Source organism: Taudactylus pleione, unplaced genomic scaffold (genome assembly GCF_031769625.1).
Source record: "Taudactylus pleione unplaced genomic scaffold, aTauple2 ptg000612l, whole genome shotgun sequence".
In the NCBI taxonomy this organism is placed as follows: domain Eukaryota; kingdom Metazoa; phylum Chordata; class Amphibia; order Anura; family Myobatrachidae; genus Taudactylus; species Taudactylus pleione.
The window spans coordinates 480,711-501,244 of NW_028285014.1; the positions used below are offsets into that span (position 1 = coordinate 480,711).

General features: G+C 31.0%; 6 non-coding genes across 6 annotated transcripts; all 6 read left to right on the top strand.

Annotated features, from left to right (window-relative positions):
• The first annotated feature begins 2,250 nt into the window (after positions 1 to 2,250).
• Positions 2,251 to 2,323, top strand: TRNAR-UCG (transfer RNA arginine (anticodon UCG)). Its single transcript has one exon. It is a non-coding gene; the product is annotated as a tRNA-Arg (tRNA).
• Positions 2,324 to 5,122: 2,799 nt separating this feature from the next.
• Positions 5,123 to 5,195, top strand: TRNAR-UCG (transfer RNA arginine (anticodon UCG)). The gene has a single exon. It is a non-coding gene; the product is annotated as a tRNA-Arg (tRNA).
• A 2,799-nt stretch (positions 5,196 to 7,994) lies between these two features.
• Positions 7,995 to 8,067, top strand: TRNAR-UCG (transfer RNA arginine (anticodon UCG)). The gene has a single exon. It is a non-coding gene; the product is annotated as a tRNA-Arg (tRNA).
• A 4,722-nt stretch (positions 8,068 to 12,789) lies between these two features.
• TRNAR-UCG (transfer RNA arginine (anticodon UCG)) lies at positions 12,790 to 12,862 on the top strand. The gene has a single exon. It is a non-coding gene; the product is annotated as a tRNA-Arg (tRNA).
• Positions 12,863 to 15,667: 2,805 nt separating this feature from the next.
• TRNAR-UCG (transfer RNA arginine (anticodon UCG)) lies at positions 15,668 to 15,740 on the top strand. The gene has a single exon. It is a non-coding gene; the product is annotated as a tRNA-Arg (tRNA).
• A 3,762-nt stretch (positions 15,741 to 19,502) lies between these two features.
• On the top strand, positions 19,503 to 19,575 carry TRNAQ-UUG (transfer RNA glutamine (anticodon UUG)). The gene has a single exon. It is a non-coding gene; the product is annotated as a tRNA-Gln (tRNA).
• The last annotated feature ends 959 nt before the right edge of the window (positions 19,576 to 20,534 follow it).

Sequence of the window (20,534 nt, forward strand, 5' to 3'; positions counted from 1 at the left end):
TCACATGTTTAGAAGGAATCAGTGAAATCAGAACAGCCATAGCTCAATGAGAAATTGCTCTAATGCCTACATCCCTAATCTTTTTATAAAACTTTATAGCATGCCTATAGAAAAGTTAAGTTATTTCTCAGCTAAGTTAAGGATTTTACAAAATCTAGGCTATATGAAAGGTATACTTTGTAATGTTCACTCAACATAAATCACTAAAATATGTTGGATTTCATTTTGTAATTCATATGCAAGTTTTTCCAAAACATACCTCTAGAAAAAGCTTCTAAATTTTGAATGTTATACTTGAGGTTACTATTACCACACCTTCCACAGGTTCAACAATTTCGACATAGATGACAGCGTGGCATAATGGATGAGGCGTCTGACTTCTGATCAGAAGATTGAGGGTTCGTGTCCCTTCGTGGTCAAGTCATTCTTTTTGTCACTATTTGAAATCTTCAAACTCTGCATGAATTCAATGGATGACAATGTTGTAAAGAATGTACATTTCTAAATGTAATTCCCATAGGAAAATAAATACAATGATGTGCATGATGTACACATAGTTATAGGTTTTTTAGGTTTTTGGTGCATAGTAAAAGGTATCCTTTTGGAAAATGTAAGTATTTACCTCTTAACTTGTTCAATTTTGGTAATCTGTGTTGGAAAAAAATCTTTGACCAAATTGATACAATAAAGGATATTTGCATATCTGCATATAAAAATTATATCTCACATGTTTAAAATGAATCATTGAAATCCAAACATCCATAGTCCAATGAGAAATTGCTATAAAGCCTACATCCCTAAAATATTTTCATAAAACTTAAAAAACCTTTAGGAAAATGTCAGTGTTTACCTGTTAACTTGTTTGATTTTGGTAATCTGTGTTGCAAAGCAATTCTTTGACCAAATTGATACTATAATGGTTATTTGCATATCTGCATATAAAAAATACATCTCACATGTTTAGAAGGAATCAGTGAAATCAGAACACCCATAGTTCAATGAGAAATTGCTCTAATGCCTACATCCCTAATCTTTTTATAAAACTTTATAGCATGCCTATAGAATAGTTAAGTTATTTCTCAGCTAAGTTAAGGATTTTACAAAATCTAGGCTATGTGAAAGGTATACTTTGTAATGTTCACTCAACATAAATCACTAAAATATGTTGGATTTCTTTTTGTAATTCATATGCAAGTTTTTCTAAAACATACCTCTAGAAAAAGCTTCTAAATTTTGAATGTTATACTTGAGGTTACTATTACCACACCTTCCACAGGTTCGACAATTTCGACATAGATGACAGCGTGGCATAATGGATGAGGCGTCTGACTTCTGATCAGAAGATTGAGGGTTCGTGTCCCTTCGTGGTCATTATTTTTGTCACTATTTGAAATCTTCAAACTCTGCATGAATTCAATGGATGACAATGTTGTAAAGAATGTACATTTCTAAATGTAATTCCCATAGGAAAATAAATACAACATAAACAATGATGTGCATGAAGAACACATAGTTATAGTTTTTTTAGGTTTTTGGTGCATAGTAAAAGGTATCCTTTTGGAAAAGGAAAGTATTTACCTGTTAACTTGTTCAATTTTGGTAATCTGTGTTGGAAAAAAATCTTTGACCAAATTGATACAATAAAGGATATTGCATATCTGCATATAAAAATTATATCTCACATGTTTAAAATGAATCATTGAAATGCGAACATCCATAGTCCAATGAGAAATTGCTATAAAGCCTACATCCCTAATATTTTCATAAACTTAAAAAACCTTTAGGAAAATGTCAGTGTTTACCTGTTAACTTGTTTGATTTTGGTAATCTGTGTTGCAAAGCAATTCTTTGACCAAATTGATACTATAATGGTTATTTTCATATCTGCATATAAAAAATACATCTCACATGTTTAGAAGGAATCAGTGAAATCTGAACAGCCATAGCTCAATGAGAAATTGCTCTAATGCCTACATCCCTAATCTTTTTATAAAACTTGATAGCATGCCTATAGAAAAGTTAAGTTATTTCTCAGCTAAGTTAAGGATTTTACAAAATCTAGGCTATGTGAAAGGTATACTTTGTAATGTTCACTCAACATAAATCACTAAAATATGTTGGATTTCATTTTGTAATTCATATGCAAGTTTTTCCAAAACATATATCTAGAAAAAACTTCTAAATTTTGAATGTTATACTTGAGGTTACTTTTACCACACCTTCCACAGGTTCGACAACTTCTATAAAGATGACCGCGTGGCCTAATGGATAAGCCGTCTGACTTCGGATCAGAAGATTGAGGGTTCGAGTCCCTTTGTGGTCGAGTCTTTCATTTTGTCACAATTTGAAATCTTCAAACTCTGCATGAATTCAATGGATGACAATGTTGTAAAGAATGTACATTTCTAAATGTAATTCCCATAGGAAAATAAATACAACATAAACAATGATGTGCATGATGTACACATAGTTATAGTTTTTTTTAGGTTTTTGGTGAATAGTAAAAGGTATCCTTTTGGAAAAGGTAAGTATTTACCTCTTAACTTGTTCAATTTTGGTAATCTGTGTTGGAAAAAAATCTTTGACCAAATTGATACAATAAAGGATATTGCATATCTGCATATAAAAATTATATCTCACATGTTTAAAATGAATCATTGAAATCCGAACATCCATAGTCCAATGAGAAATTGCTATAAAGCCTACATCCCTAATATTTTCATAAAACTTAAAAAACCTTTAGGAAAATGTAAGTGTTTACCTGTTAACTTGTTTGATTTTGGTAATCTGTGTTGCAAAGCAATTCTTTGACCAAATTGATACTATAATGGTTATTTTTATATCTGCATATAAAAAATACATCTCACATGTTTAGAAGGAATCAGTGAAATCAGAACAGCCATAGCTCAATGAGAAATTGCTCTAATGCCTACATCCCTAATCTTTTTATAAAACTTTATAGCATGCCTATAGAAAAGTTAAGTTATTTCTCAGCTAAGTTAAGGATTTTACAAAATCTAGGCTATGTGAAAGGTATACTTTGTAATGTTCACTCAACATAAATCACTAAAATATGTTGGATTTCATTTTGTAATTCATATGCAAGTTTTTCCAAAACATACCTCTAGAAAAAGCTTCTAAATTTTGAATGTTATACTTGAGGTTACTATTACCACACCTTCCACAGGTTCAACAATTTCGACATAGATGACAGCGTGGCATAATGGATGAGGCGTCTGACTTCTGATCAGAAGATTGAGGGTTCGTGTCCCTTCGTGGTCAAGTCATTCTTTTTGTCACTATTTGAAATCTTCAAACTCTGCATGAATTCAATGGATGACAATGTTGTAAAGAATGTACATTTCTAAATGTAATTCCCATAGGAAAATAAATACAACATAAACAATGATGTGCATGATGTACACATAGTTATAGGTTTTTTAGGTTTTTGGTGCATAGTAAAAGGTATCCTTTTGGAAAATGTAAGTATTTACCTCTTAACTTGTTCAATTTTGGTAATCTGTGTTGGAAAAAAATCTTTGACCAAATTGATACAATAAAGGATATTTGCATATCTGCATATAAAAATTATATCTCACATGTTTAAAATGAATCATTGAAATCTAAACATCCATAGTCCAATGAGAAATTGCTATAAAGCCTACATCCCTAAAATATTTTCATAAAACTTAAAAAACCTTTAGGAAAATGTCAGTGTTTACCTGTTAACTTGTTTGATTTTGGTAATCTGTGTTGCAAAGCAATTCTTTGACCAAATTGATACTATAATGGTTATTTGCATATCTGCATATAAAAAATACATCTCACATGTTTAGAAGGAATCAGTGAAATCAGAACACCCATAGTTCAATGAGAAATTGCTCTAATGCCTACATCCCTAATCTTTTTATAAAACTTTATAGCATGCCTATAGAATAGTTAAGTTATTTCTCAGCTAAGTTAAGGATTTTACAAAATCTAGGCTATGTGAAAGGTATACTTTGTAATGTTCACTCAACATAAATCACTAAAATATGTTGGATTTCTTTTTGTAATTCATATGCAAGTTTTTCCAAAACATACCTCTAGAAAAAGCTTCTAAATTTTGAATGTTATACTTGAGGTTACTATTACCACACCTTCCACAGGTTCGACAATTTCGACATAGATGACAGCGTGGCATAATGGATGAGGCGTCTGACTTCTGATCAGAAGATTGAGGGTTCGTGTCCCTTCGTGGTCATTATTTTTGTCACTATTTGAAATCTTCAAACTCTGCATGAATTCAATGGATGACAATGTTGTAAAGAATGTACATTTCTAAATGTAATTCCCATAGGAAAATAAATACAACATAAACAATGATGTGCATGAAGAACACATAGTTATAGTTTTTTTAGGTTTTTGGTGCATAGTAAAAGGTATCCTTTTGGAAAAGGAAAGTATTTACCTGTTAACTTGTTCAATTTTGGTAATCTGTGTTGGAAAAAAATCTTTGACCAAATTGATACAATAAAGGATATTGCATATCTGCATATAAAAATTATATCTCACATGTTTAAAATGAATCATTGAAATGCGAACATCCATAGTCCAATGAGAAATTGCTATAAAGCCTACATCCCTAATATTTTCATAAACTTAAAAAACCTTTAGGAAAATGTCAGTGTTTACCTGTTAACTTGTTTGATTTTGGTAATCTGTGTTGCAAAGCAATTCTTTGACCAAATTGATACTATAATGGTTATTTTCATATCTGCATATAAAAAATACATCTCACATGTTTAGAAGGAATCAGTGAAATCTGAACAGCCATAGCTCAATGAGAAATTGCTCTAATGCCTACATCCCTAATCTTTTTATAAAACTTGATAGCATGCCTATAGAAAAGTTAAGTTATTTCTCAGCTAAGTTAAGGATTTTACAAAATCTAGGCTATGTGAAAGGTATACTTTGTAATGTTCACTCAACATAAATCACTAAAATATGTTGGATTTCATTTTGTAATTCATATGCAAGTTTTTCCAAAACATATATCTAGAAAAAACTTCTAAATTTTGAATGTTATACTTGAGGTTACTTTTACCACACCTTCCACAGGTTCGACAACTTCTATAAAGATGACCGCGTGGCCTAATGGATAAGCCGTCTGACTTCGGATCAGAAGATTGAGGGTTCGAGTCCCTTCGTGGTCGAGTCTTTCATTTTGTCACAATTTGAAATCTTCAAACTCTGCATGAATTCAATGGATGACAATGTTGTAAAGAATGTACATTTCTAAATGTAATTCCCATAGGAAAATAAATACAACATAAACAATGATGTGCATGATGTACACATAGTTATAGTTTTTTTTAGGTTTTTGGTGAATAGTAAAAGGTATCCTTTTGGAAAAGGTAAGTATTTACCTCTTAACTTGTTCAATTTTGGTAATCTGTGTTGGAAAAAAATCTTTGACCAAATTGATACAATAAAGGATATTGCATATCTGCATATAAAAATTATATCTCACATGTTTAAAATGAATCATTGAAATGCAAACATCCATAGTCCAATGACAAATTGCTATAAAGCCTACATCCCTAATATTTTCATAAAACTTAAAAAACCTTTAGGAAAATGTAAGTGTTTACCTGTTAACTTGTTTGATTTTGGTAATCTGTGTTGCAAAGCAGTTCCTTGACCAAATTGATACTATAATGGTTATTTGCATATCTGCATATAAAAAATACATCTCACATGTTTAGAAGGAATCAGAGAAATCAGAACACCCATAGTTCAATGAGAAATTGCTCTAATGCCTACATCCCTAATCTTTTTATAAAACTTTATAGCATGCCTATAGAAAAGTTAAGTTATTTCTCAGCTAAGTTAAGGATTTTACAAAATCTAGGCTATGTGAAAGGTATACTTTGTAATGTTCACTCAACATAAATCACTAAAATATGTTGGATTTCATTTTGTAATTCATATGCAAGTTTTTCCAAAACATACCTCTAGAAAAAGCTTCTAAATTTTGAATGTTATACTTGAGGTTACTATTACCACACCTTCCACAGGTTCAACAATTTCGACATAGATGACAGCGTGGCATAATGGATGAGGCGTCTGACTTCTGATCAGAAGATTGAGGGTTCGTGTCCCTTCGTGGTCAAGTCATTCTTTTTGTCACTATTTGAAATCTTCAAACTCTGCATGAATTCAATGGATGACAATGTTGTAAAGAATGTACATTTCTAAATGTAATTCCCATAGGAAAATAAATACAACATAAACAATGATGTGCATGATGTACACATAGTTATAGGTTTTTTAGGTTTTTGGTGCATAGTAAAAGGTATCCTTTTGGAAAATGTAAGTATTTACCTCTTAACTTGTTCAATTTTGGTAATCTGTGTTGGAAAAAAATCTTTGACCAAATTGATACAATAAAGGATATTTGCATATCTGCATATAAAAATTATATCTCACATGTTTAAAATGAATCATTGAAATCCAAACATCCATAGTCCAATGAGAAATTGCTATGAAGCCTACATCCCTAAAATATTTTCATAAAACTTAAAAAACCTTTAGGAAAATGTCAGTGTTTACCTGTTAACTTGTTTGATTTTGGTAATCTGTGTTGCAAAGCAATTCTTTGACCAAATTGATACTATAATGGTTATTTGCATATCTGCATATAAAAAATACATCTCACATGTTTAGAAGGAATCAGTGAAATCAGAACACCCATAGTTCAATGAGAAATTGCTCTAATGCCTACATCCCTAATCTTTTTATAAAACTTTATAGCATGCCTATAGAATAGTTAAGTTATTTCTCAGCTAAGTTAAGGATTTTACAAAATCTAGGCTATGTGAAAGGTATACTTTGTAATGTTCACTCAACATAAATCACTAAAATATGTTGGATTTCTTTTTGTAATTCATATGCAAGTTTTTCCAAAACATACCTCTAGAAAAAGCTTCTAAATTTTGAATGTTATACTTGAGGTTACTATTACCACACCTTCCACAGGTTCGACAATTTCGACATAGATGACAGCGTGGCATAATGGATGAGGCGTCTGACTTCTGATCAGAAGATTGAGGGTTCGTGTCCCTTCGTGGTCATTATTTTTGTCACTATTTGAAATCTTCAAACTCTGCATGAATTCAATGGATGACAATGTTGTAAAGAATGTACATTTCTAAATGTAATTCCCATAGGAAAATAAATACAACATAAACAATGATGTGCATGAAGAACACATAGTTATAGTTTTTTTAGGTTTTTGGTGCATAGTAAAAGGTATCCTTTTGGAAAAGGAAAGTATTTACCTGTTAACTTGTTCAATTTTGGTAATCTGTGTTGGAAAAAAATCTTTGACCAAATTGATACAATAAAGGATATTGCATATCTGCATATAAAAATTATATCTCACATGTTTAAAATGAATCATTGAAATGCGAACATCCATAGTCCAATGAGAAATTGCTATAAAGCCTACATCCCTAATATTTTCATAAACTTAAAAAACCTTTAGGAAAATGTCAGTGTTTACCTGTTAACTTGTTTGATTTTGGTAATCTGTGTTGCAAAGCAATTCTTTGACCAAATTGATACTATAATGGTTATTTTCATATCTGCATATAAAAAATACATCTCACATGTTTAGAAGGAATCAGTGAAATCTGAACAGCCATAGCTCAATGAGAAATTGCTCTAATGCCTACATCCCTAATCTTTTTATAAAACTTTATAGCATGCCTATAGAAAAGTTAAGTTATTTCTCAGCTAAGTTAAGGATTTTACAAAATCTAGGCTATGTGAAAGGTATACTTTGTAATGTTCACTCAACATAAATCACTAAAATATGTTGGATTTCATTTTGTAATTCATATGCAAGTTTTTCCAAAACATATATCTAGAAAAAACTTCTAAATTTTGAATGTTATACTTGAGGTTACTTTTACCACACCTTCCACAGGTTCGACAACTTCTATAAAGATGACCGCGTGGCCTAATGGATAAGCCGTCTGACTTCGGATCAGAAGATTGAGGGTTCGAGTCCCTTCGTGGTCGAGTCTTTCATTTTGTCACAATTTGAAATCTTCAAACTCTGCATGAATTCAATGGATGACAATGTTGTAAAGAATGTACATTTCTAAATGTAATTCCCATAGGAAAATAAATACAACATAAACAATGATGTGCATGATGTACACATAGTTATAGTTTTTTTTAGGTTTTTGGTGAATAGTAAAAGGTATCCTTTTGGAAAAGGTAAGTATTTACCTCTTAACTTGTTCAATTTTGGTAATCTGTGTTGGAAAAAAATCTTTGACCAAATTGATACAATAAAGGATATTGCATATCTGCATATAAAAATTATATCTCACATGTTTAAAATGAATCATTGAAATGCAAACATCCATAGTCCAATGACAAATTGCTATAAAGCCTACATCCCTAATATTTTCATAAAACTTAAAAAACCTTTAGGAAAATGTAAGTGTTTACCTGTTAACTTGTTTGATTTTGGTAATCTGTGTTGCAAAGCAGTTCCTTGACCAAATTGATACTATAATGGTTATTTGCATATCTGCATATAAAAAATACATCTCACATGTTTAGAAGGAATCAGTGAAATCAGAACACCCATAGTTCAATGAGAAATTGCTCTAATGCCTACATCCCTAATCTTTTTATAAAACTTTATAGCATGCCTATAGAAAAGTTAAGTTATTTCTCAGCTAAGTTAAGGATTTTACAAAATCTAGGCTATGTGAAAGGTATACTTTGTAATGTTCACTCAACATAAATCACTAAAATATGTTGGATTTCATTTTGTAATTCATATGCAAGTTTTTCCAAAACATACCTCTAGAAAAAGCTTCTAAATTTTGAATGTTATACTTGAGGTTACTATTACCACACCTTCCACAGGTTCGACAATTTCGACATAGATGACAGCGTGGCATAATGGATGAGGCGTCTGACTTCTGATCAGAAGATTGAGGGTTCGTGTCCCTTCGTGGTCAAGTCATTCTTTTTGTCACTATTTGAAATCTTCAAACTCTGCATGAATTCAATGGATGACAATGTTGTAAAGAATGTACATTTCTAAATGTAATTCCCATAGGAAAATAAATACAACATAAACAATGATGTGCATGATGTACACATAGTTATAGGTTTTTTAGGTTTTTGGTGCATAGTAAAAGGTATCCTTTTGGAAAATGTAAGTATTTACCTCTTAACTTGTTCAATTTTGGTAATCTGTGTTGGAAAAAAATCTTTGACCAAATTGATACAATAAAGGATATTTGCATATCTGCATATAAAAATTATATCTCACATGTTTAAAATGAATCATCGAAATCCAAACATCCATAGTCCAATGAGAAATTGCTATAAAGCCTACATCCCTAATATTTTCATAAAACTTAAAAAACCTTTAGGAAAATGTAAGTGTTTACCTGTTAACTTGTTTGATTTTGGTAATCTGTGTTGCAAAGCAGTTCTTTGACCAAATTGATACTATAATGGTTATTTGCATATCTGCATATAAAAAATACATCTCACATGTTTAGAAGGAATCAGTGAAATCAGAACACCCATAGTTCAATGAGAAATTGCTCTAATGCCTACATCCCTAATCTTTTTATAAAACTTTATAGCATGCCTATAGAAAAGTTAAGTTATTTCTCAGCTAAGTTAAGGATTTTACAAAATCTAGGCTATGTGAAAGGTATACTTTGTAATGTTCACTCAACATAAATCACTAAAATATGTTGGATTTCATTTTGTAATTCATATGCAAGTTTTTCCAAAACATACCTCTAGAAAAAGCTTCTAAATTTTGAATGTTATACTTGAGGTTACTATTACCACACCTTCCACAGGTTCGACAATTTCGACATAGATGACAGCGTGGCATAATGGATGAGGCGTCTGACTTCTGATCAGAAGATTGAGGGTTCGTGTCCCTTCGTGGTCAAGTCATTCTTTTTGTCACTATTTGAAATCTTCAAACTCTGCATGAATTCAATGGATGACAATGTTGTAAAGAATGTACATTTCTAAATGTAATTCCCATAGGAAAATAAATACAACATAAACAATGATGTGCATGATGTACACATAGTTATAGGTTTTTTAGGTTTTTGGTGCATAGTAAAAGGTATCCTTTTGGAAAATGTAAGTATTTACCTCTTAACTTGTTCAATTTTGGTAATCTGTGTTGGAAAAAAATCTTTGACCAAATTGATACAATAAAGGATATTTGCATATCTGCATATAAAAATTATATCTCACATGTTTAAAATGAATCATCGAAATCCAAACATCCATAGTCCAATGAGAAATTGCTATAAAGCCTACATCCCTAATATTTTCATAAAACTTAAAAAACCTTTAGGAAAATGTAAGTGTTTACCTGTTAACTTGTTTGATTTTGGTAATCTGTGTTGCAAAGCAGTTCTTTGACCAAATTGATACTATAATGGTTATTTGCATATCTGCATATAAAAAATACATCTCACATGTTTAGAAGGAATCAGTGAAATCAGAACACCCATAGTTCAATGAGAAATTGCTCTAATGCCTACATCCCTAATCTTTTTATAAAACTTTATAGCATGCCTATAGAAAAGTTAAGTTATTTCTCAGCTAAGTTAAGGATTTTACAAAATCTAGGCTATGTGAAAGGTATACTTTGTAATGTTCACTCAACATAAATCACTAAAATATGTTGGATTTCATATTGTAATTCATATGCAAGTTTTTCCAAAACATACCTCTAGAAAAAGCTTCTAAATTTTGAATGTTATACTTGAGGTTACTATTACCACACCTTCCACAGGTTCGACAATTTCGACATAGATGACAGCGTGGCATAATGGAAGAGGCGTCTGACTTCTGATCAGAAGATTGAGGGTTCGTGTCCCTTCATGGTCAAGTCATTCTTTTTGTCACTATTTGAAATCTTCAAACTCTGCATGAATTCAATGGATGACAATGTTGTAAAGAATGTACATTTCTAAATGTAATTCCCATAGGAAAATAAATACAACATAAACAATGATGTGCATGATGTATACATAGTTATAGGTTTTTTAGGTTTTTGGTGCATAGTAAAAGGTATCCTTTTGGAAAATGTAAGTATTTACCTCTTAACTTGTTCAATTTTGGTAATCTGTGTTGGAAAAAAATCTTTGACCAAGTTGATACAATAAAGGATATTTGCATATCTGCATATAAAAATTATATCTCACATGTTTAAAATGAATCATTGAAATCCAAACATCCATAGTCCAATGAGAAATTGCTATAAAGCCTACATCCCTAATATTTTCATAAAACTTAAAAAACCTTTAGGAAAATGTCAGTGTTTACCTGTTAACTTGTTTGATTTTGGTAATCTGTGTTGCAAAGCAATTCTTTGACCAAATTGATACTATAATGGTTATTTGCATATCTGCATATAAAAAATACATCTCACATGTTTAGAAGGAATCAGTGAAATCAGAACAGCCATAGTTCAATGAGAAATTGCTCTAATGCCTACATCCCAAATCTTTTTATAAAACTTTATAGCATGCCTATAGAATAGTTAAGTTATTTCTCAGCTAAGTTAAGGATTTTACAAAATCTAGGCTATGTGAAAGGTATACTTTGTAATGTTCACTCAACATAAATCACTAAAATATGTTGGATTTCATTTTGTAATTCATATGCAAGTTTTTCCAAAATATATATCTAGAAAAAACTTCTAAATTTTGAATGTTATACTTGAGGTTACTATTACCACACCTTCCACAGGTTCGACAATTTCGACATAGATGACAGCGTGGCATAATGGATGAGGCGTCTGACTTCTGATCAGAAGATTGAGGGTTTGTGTCCCTTCGTGGTGAAGTCATTCTTTTTGTCACTATTTGAAATCTTCAAACTCTGCATGAATTCAATGGATGACAATGTTGTAAAGAATGTACATTTCTAAATGTAATTCCCATAGGAAAATAAATACAACATAAACAATGATGTGCATGATGTATACATAGTTATAGGTTTTTTAGGTTTTTGGTGCATAGTAAAAGGTATCCTTTTGGAAAATGTAAGTAGTTACCTCTTAACTTGTTCAATTTTGGTAATCTGTGTTGGAAAAAAATCTTTGACCAAATTGATACAATAAAGGATATTTGCATATCTGCATATAAAAATTATATCTCACATGTTTAAAATGAATCATTGAAATCCAAACATCCATAGTCCAATGAGAAATTGCTATAAAGCCTACATCCCTAATATTTTCATAAAACTTAAAAAACTTTTAGGAAAATGTCAGTGTTTACCTGTTAACTTGTTTGATTTTGGTAATCTGTGTTGCAAAGCAATTCTTTGACCAAATTGATACTATAATGGTTATTTGCATATCTGCATATAAAAAATACATCTCACATGTTTAGAAGGAATCAGTGAAATCAGAACAGCCATAGCTCAATGAGAAATTGCTCTAATGCCTACATCCCTAATCTTTTTATAAAACTTTATAGCATGCCTATAGAAAAGTTAAGTTATTTCTCAGCTAAGTTAAGGATTTTACAAAATCTAGGCTATGTGAAAGGTATACTTTGTAATGTTCACTCAACATAAATCACTAAAATATGTTGGATTTCATTTTGTAATTCATATGCAAGTTTTTCCAAAACATATATCTAGAAAAAACTTCTAAATTTTGAATGTTATACTTGAGGTTACTATTACCACATCTTCCACAGGTTCGACAACTTCTATAAAGATGACCGCATGGCCTAATGGATAAGGTGTCTGACTTCGGATCAGAAGATTGAGGGTTCGAGTCCCTTCGTGGTCGAGTCTTTCATTTTGTCACAATTTGAAATCTTCAAACTCTGCATGAATTCAATGGATGACAATGTTGTAAAGAATGTACATTTCTAAATGTAATTCCCATAGGAAAATAAATACAACATAAACAATGATGTGCATGATGTACACATAGTTATTGTTTTTATAGTTTTTTGGTGCATAGTAAAAGGTATCCTTTTGGAAAAGGTAAGTATTTACCTGTTAACTTGTTCAATTTTGGTAATCTGTGTTGGAAAAAAATCTTTGACCAAATTGATACAATAAAGGATATTTGCATATCTGCATATAAAAATTATATCTCACATGTTTAAAATGAATCATTGAAATCCGAACATCCATAGTCCAATGAGAAATTGCTATAAAGCCTACATCCCTAATATTTTCATAAAACTTAAAAAACCTTTAGGAAAATGTAAGTGTTTACCTGTTAACTTGTTTGATTTTGGTAATCTGTGTTGCAAAGCAGTTCTTTGACCAAATTGATACTATAATGGTTATTTGCATATCTGCATATAAAAAATACATCTTACATGTTTAGAAGGAATCAGTGAAATCAGAACACCCATAGTTCAATGAGAAATTGCTCTAATGCCTACATCCCTAATCTTTTTATAAAACTTTATAGCATGCCTATAGAAAAGTTAAGTTATTTCTCAGCTAAGTTAAGGATTTTACAAAATCTAGGCTATGTGAAAGGTATACTTTGTAATGTTCACTCAACATAAATCACTAAAATATGTTGGATTTCATTTTGTAATTCATATGCAAGTTTTTCCAAAACATACCTCTAGAAAAAGCTTCTAAATTTTGAATGTTATACTTGAGGTTACTATTACCACACCTTCCACAGGTTCGACAATTTTGACATAGATGACAGCGTGGCATAATGGATGAGGCGTCTGACTTCTGATCAGAAGATTGAGGGTTCGTGTCCCTTCGTGGTCAAGTCATTCTTTTTGTCACTATTTGAAATCTTCAAACTCTGCATGAATTCAATGGTTGACAATGTTGTAAAGAATGTACATTTCTAAATGTAGTTCCCATAGGAAAATAAATACAACATAAACAATGATGTGCATGATGTACACATAGTTATAGGTTTTTTAGGTTTTTGGTGCATAGTAAAAGGTATCCTTTTGGAAAATGTAAGTATTTACCTCTTAACTTGTTCAATTTTGGTAATCTGTGTTGGAAAAAAATCTTTGACCAAATTGATACAATAAAGGATATTTGCATATCTGCATATAAAAATTATATCTCACATGTTTAAAATGAATCATCGAAATCCGAACATCCATAGTCCAATGAGAAATTGCTATAAAGCCTACATCCCTAATATTTTCATAAAACTTATAAAAACCTTTAGGAAAATGTCAGTGTTTACCTGTTAACTTGTTTGATTTTGGTAATCTGTGTTGCAAAGCAGTTCTTTGACCAAATTGATACTATAATGGTTATTTGCATATCTGCATATAAAAAATACATCTCACATGTTTAGAAGGAATCAGTGAAATCAGAACACCCATAGTTCAATGAGAAATTGCTCTAATGCCTACATCCCTAATCTTTTTATAAAACTTTATAGCATGCCTATAGAAAAGTTAAGTTATTTCTCAGCTAAGTTAAGGATTTTACAAAATCTAGGCTATGTGAAAGGTATACTTTGTAATGTTCACTCAACATAAATCACTAAAATATGTTGGATTTCATTTTGTAATTCATATGCAAGTTTTTCCAAAACATACCTCTAGAAAAAGCTTCTAAATTTTGAATGTTATACTTGAGGTTACTATTACCACACCTTCCACAGGTTCGACAATTTCGACATAGATGACAGCGTGGCATAATGGATGAGGCGTCTGACTTCTGATCAGAAGATTGAGGGTTCGTGTCCCTTCATGGTCAAGTCATTCTTATTGTCACTATTTGAAATCTTCAAACTCTGCATGAATTCAATGGATGACAATGTTGTAAAGAATGTACATTTCTAAATGTAATTCCCATAGGAAAATAAATACAACATAAACAATGATGTGCATGATGTACACATAGTTATAGGTTTTTTAGGTTTTTGGTGCATAGTAAAAGGTATCCTTTTGGAAAATGTAAGTATTTACCTGTTAACTTGTTCAATTTTGGTAATCTGTGTTGGAAAAAAATCTTTGACCAAATTGATACAATAAAGGATATTTGCATATCTGCATATAAAAATTATATCTCACATGTTTAAAATGAATCATTGAAATCCGAACATCCATAGTCCAATGAGAAATTGCCATAAAGCCTACATCCCTAATATTTTCATAAAACTTAAAAAACCTTTAGGAAAATTTCAGTGTTTACCTGTTAACTTGTTTGATTTTGGTAATCTGTGTTGCAAAGCAATTCTTTGACCAAATTGATACTATAATGGTTATTTGCATATCTGCATATAAAAAATACATCTCACATGTTTAGAAGGAATCAGTGAAATCAGAACAGCCATAGCTCAATGAGAAATTGCTCTAATGCCTACATCCCTAATCTTTTTATAAAACTTTATAGCATGCCTATAGAAAAGTTAAGTTATTTCTCAGCTAAGTTAAGGATTTTACAAAATCTAGGCTATGTGAAAGGTATACTCTGTAATGTTCACTCAACATAAATCACTAAAATATGTTGGATTTCATTTTGTAATTCATATGCAAGTTTTTCCAAAACATATATCTAGAAAAAACGTCTAAATTTTGAATGTTATACTTGAGGTTACTATTACCACACCTTCCACAGGTTCGACAACTTCTATAAAGATGACCGCGTGGCCTAATGGATAAGGCATCTGACTTCGGATCAGAAGATTGAGGGTTCGAGTCCCTTCGTGGTCGAGTCTTTCATTTTGTCACAATTTGAAATCTTCAAACTCTGCATGAATTCAATGGATGACAATGTTGTAAAGAATGTACATTTCTAAATGTAATTCCCATAGGAAAATAAATACAACATAAACAATGATGTGCATGATGTACACATAGTTATAGTTTTTTTAGGTTTTTGGTGCATAGTAAAAGGTATCCTTTTGGAAAAGGTAAGTATTTACCTGTTAACTTGTTCAATTTTGGTAATCTGTGTTGGAAAAAAATCTTTGACCAAATTGATACAATAAAGGATATTGCATATCTGCATATAAAAATTATATCTCACATGTTTAAAATGAATCATTGAAATCCGAACATCCATAGTCCAATGAGAAATTGCTATAAAGCCTACATCCCTAATATTTTTATAATTCTTAAAAAACCTTTAGGAAAATGTAAGTGTTTACCTGTTAACTTGTTTGATTTTGGTAATCTGTGTTGCAAAGCAGTTCTTTGACCAAATTGATACTATAATGGTTATTTGCATATCTGCATATAAAAAATACATCTCACATGTTTAGAAGGAATCAGTGAAATCAGAACACCCATAGTTCAATGAGAAATTGCTCTAATGCCTACATCCCTAATCTTTTTATAAAACTTTATAGCATGCCTATAGAAAAGTGAAGTTATTTCTCAGCTAAGTTAAGGATTTTACAAAATCTAGGCTATGTGAAAGGTATACTTTGTAATGTTCACTCAACATAAATCACTAAAATATGTTGGATTTCATTTTGTAATTCATATGCAAGTTTTTCCAAAACATACCTCTAGATAAAGCTTCTAAATTTTGAATGTTATACTTGAGGTTACTATTACCACACCTTCCACAGGTTCGACAATTTTGACATAGATGACAGCATGGCATAATGGATGAGGCGTCTGACTTCTGATCAGAAGATTGAGGGTTCGTGTCCCTTCATGGTCAAGTCATTCTTTTTGTCACTATTTGAAATCTTCAAACTCTGCATGAATTCAATGGATGACAATGTTGTAAAGAATGTACATTTCTAAATGTAATTCCCATAGGAAAATAAATACAACATAAACAATGATGTGCATGATGTACACATAGTTATAGTTTTTTTAGGTTTTTGGTGCATAGTAAAAGGTATCCTTTTGGAAAAGGTAAGTATTCACCTGTTAACTTGTTCAATTTTGGTAATTTGTGTTGGAAAAAAATCTTTGACCAAATTGATACAATAAAGGATATTTGCATATCTGCATATAAAAATTATATCTCACATGTTTAAAATGAATCATTGAAATCCGAACATCCATAGTCCAATGAGAAATTGCTAAAAAGCCTACATCCCTAATATTTTCATAAAACTTAAAAAACCTTTAGGAAAATGTAAGTGTTTACCTGTTAACTTGTTTGATTTTGGTAATCTGTGTTGCAAAGCAGTTCTTTGACCAAATTGATACTATAATGGTTATTTGCATATCTGCATATAAAAAATACATCTCACATGTTTAGAAGGAATCAGTGAAATCAGAACACCCATAGTTCAATGAGAAATTGCTCTAATGCCTACATCCCTAATCTTTTTATAAAACTTTATAGCATGCCTATAGAAAAGTTAAGTTATTTCTCAGCTAAGTTAAGGATTTTACAAAATCTAGGCTATGTGAAAGGTATACTTTGTAATGTTCACTCAACATAAATCACTAAAATATGTTGGATTTCATTTTGTAATTCATATGCAAGTTTTTCCAAAACATATATCTAGAAAAAACTTCTAAATTTTGAATGTTATACTTGAGGTTACTATTACCACAGCTTCCACAGGTTCGACAACTACTATTAAGATGACCGCGTGGCCTAATGGATAAAGCATCTGACTTCGGATCAGAAGATTGAGGGTTCGAGTCCTTTCGTTGTCGAGTCTTTCATTTTGTCACAATTTGAAATCTTCAAACTCTGCATGAATTCAATGGATGACAATGTTGTAAAGAATGTACATTTCTAAATGTAATTCCCATAGGAAAATAAATACAACATAAACAATGAAGTGCATGATGTACACATAGTTATAGTTTTTTTAGGTTTTTGGTGCATAGTAAAAGGTATCCTTTTGGAAAAGGTAAGTATTTACCTGTTAACTTGTTCAATTTTGGTAATCTGTGTTGGAAAAAAATCTTTGACCAAATTGATACAATTAAGAATATTTGCATATCTGCATATAAAAATTATATCTCACATGTTTAAAATGAATCATTGAAATCCGAACATCCATAGTCCAATGAGAAATTGCTATAAAGCCTACATCCCTAATATTTTCATAAAACTTAAAAAACCTTTAGGAAAATGTAAGTGTTTACCTGTTAACTTGTTTGATTTTGGTAATCTGTGTTGCAAAGCAGTTCTTTGACCAAATTGATACTATAATGGTTATTTGCATATCTGCATATAAAAAATACATCTCACATGTTTAGAAGGAATCAGTGAAATCAGAACACCCATAGTTCAATGAGAAATTGCTCTAATGCCTACATCCCTAATCTTTTTATAAAACTTTATAGCATGCCTATAGAAAAGTTAAGTTATTTCTCAGCTAAGTTAAGGATTTTACAAAATCTAGGCTATGTGAAAGGTATACTTTGTAATGTTCACTCAACATAAATCACTAAAATATGTTGGATTTCATTTTGTAATTCATATGCAAGTTTTTCCAAAACATACCTCTAGAAAAAGCTTCTAAATTTTGAATGTTATACTTGAGGTTACTATTACCACACCTTCCACAGGTTCGACAATTTCGACATAGATGACAGCGTGGCATAATGGATGAGGCGTCTGACTTCTGATCAGAAGATTGAGGGTTCGTGTCCCTTCGTGGTCAAGTCATTCTTTTTGTCACGATTTGAAATCTTCAAACTCTGCATGAATTCAATGGATGACAATGTTGTAAAGAATGTACATTTCTAAATGTAATTCCCATAGGAAAATAAATACAACATAAACAATGATGTGCATGATGTACACATAGTAATAGGTTTTTTAGGTTTTTGGTGCATAGTAAAAGGTATCCTTTTGGAAAAGGTAAGTATTTACCTGTTAACTTGTTCAATTTTGGTAATCTGTGTTGGAAAAAAATCTTTGACCAAATTGATACAATTAAGGATATTTGCATATCTGCATATAAAAATTATATCTCACATGTTTAAAATGAATCATTGAAATCCGAACATCCATAGTGCAATGAGAAATTGCTATAAAGCCTACATCCCTAATATTTTCATAAAACTTAAAAAACCTTTAGGAAAATGTCAGTGTTTACCTGTTAACTTGTTTGATTTTGGTAATCTGTGTTGCAAAGCAATTGTTTGACCAAATTGATACTATAATGGTTATTTGCATATCTGCATATAAAAAATACATCTCACATGTTTAGAAGGAATCAGTGAAATCAGAACAGCCATAGCTCAATGAGAAATTGCTCTAATGCCTACATCCCTAATCTTTTTATAAAACTTTATAGCATGCCTATAGAAAAGTTAAGTTATTTCTCAGCTAAGTTAAGGATTTTACAAAATCTAGGCTATGTGAAAGGTATACTTTGTAATGTTCACTCAACATAAATCACTAAAATATGTTGGATTTCATTTTGTAATTCATATGCAAGTTTTTCCAAAACATATATCTAGAAAAAACTTCTAAATTTTGAATGTTATACTTGAGGTTACTATTACCACACCTTCCACAGGTTCGACAACTTCTATAAAGATGACCGCATGGCCTAATGGATAAGGCATCTGACTTTGGATCAGAAGATTGAGGGTTTGAGTCCCTTCGTGGTCGAGTCTTTCATTTTGTCACAATTTGAAATCTTCAAACTCTGCATGAATTCAATGGATGACAATGTTGTAAAGAATGTACATTTCTAAATGTAATTCCCATAGGAAAATAAATACAACATAAACAATGAAGTGCATGATGTACACATAGTTATAGTTTTTTTAGGTTTTTGGTGCATAGTAAAAGGTATCCTTTTGGAAAAGGTAAGTATTTACCTGTTAACTTGTTCAATTTTGGTAATCCGTGTTGGAAAAAAATCTTTGACCAAATTGATACAATTAAGGATATTTGCATATCTGCATATAAAAATTATATCTCACATGTTTAAAATGAATCATTGAAATCCGAACATCCATAGTCCAATGAGAAATTGCTATAAAGCCTACATCCCTAATATTTTCATAAAACTTAAAAAACCTTTAGGAAAATGTAAGTGTTTACCTGTTAACTTGTTTGATTTTGGTAATCTGTGTTGCAAAGCAGTTCTTTGACCAAATTGATACTATAATGGTTATTTGCATATCTGCATATAAAAAATACATCTCACATGTTTAGAAGGAATCAGTGAAATCAGAACACCCATAGTTCAATGAGAAATTGCTCTAATGCCTACATCCCTAATCTTTTTATAAAACTTTATAGCATGCCTATAGAAAAGTTAAGTTATTTCTCAGCTAAGTTAAGGATTTTACAAAATCTAGGCTATGTGAAAGGTATACTTTGTAATGTTCACTCAACATAAATCACTAAAATATGTTGGATTTCATTTTGTAATTCATATGCAAGTTTTTCCAAAACATACCTCTAGAAAAAGCTTCTAAATTTTGAATGTTATACTTGAGGTTACTATTACCACACCTTCCACAGGTTCGACAATTTCGACATAGATGACAGCGTGGCATAATGGATGAGGCGTCTGACTTCTGATCAGAAGATTGAGGGTTCGTGTCCCTTCGTGGTCA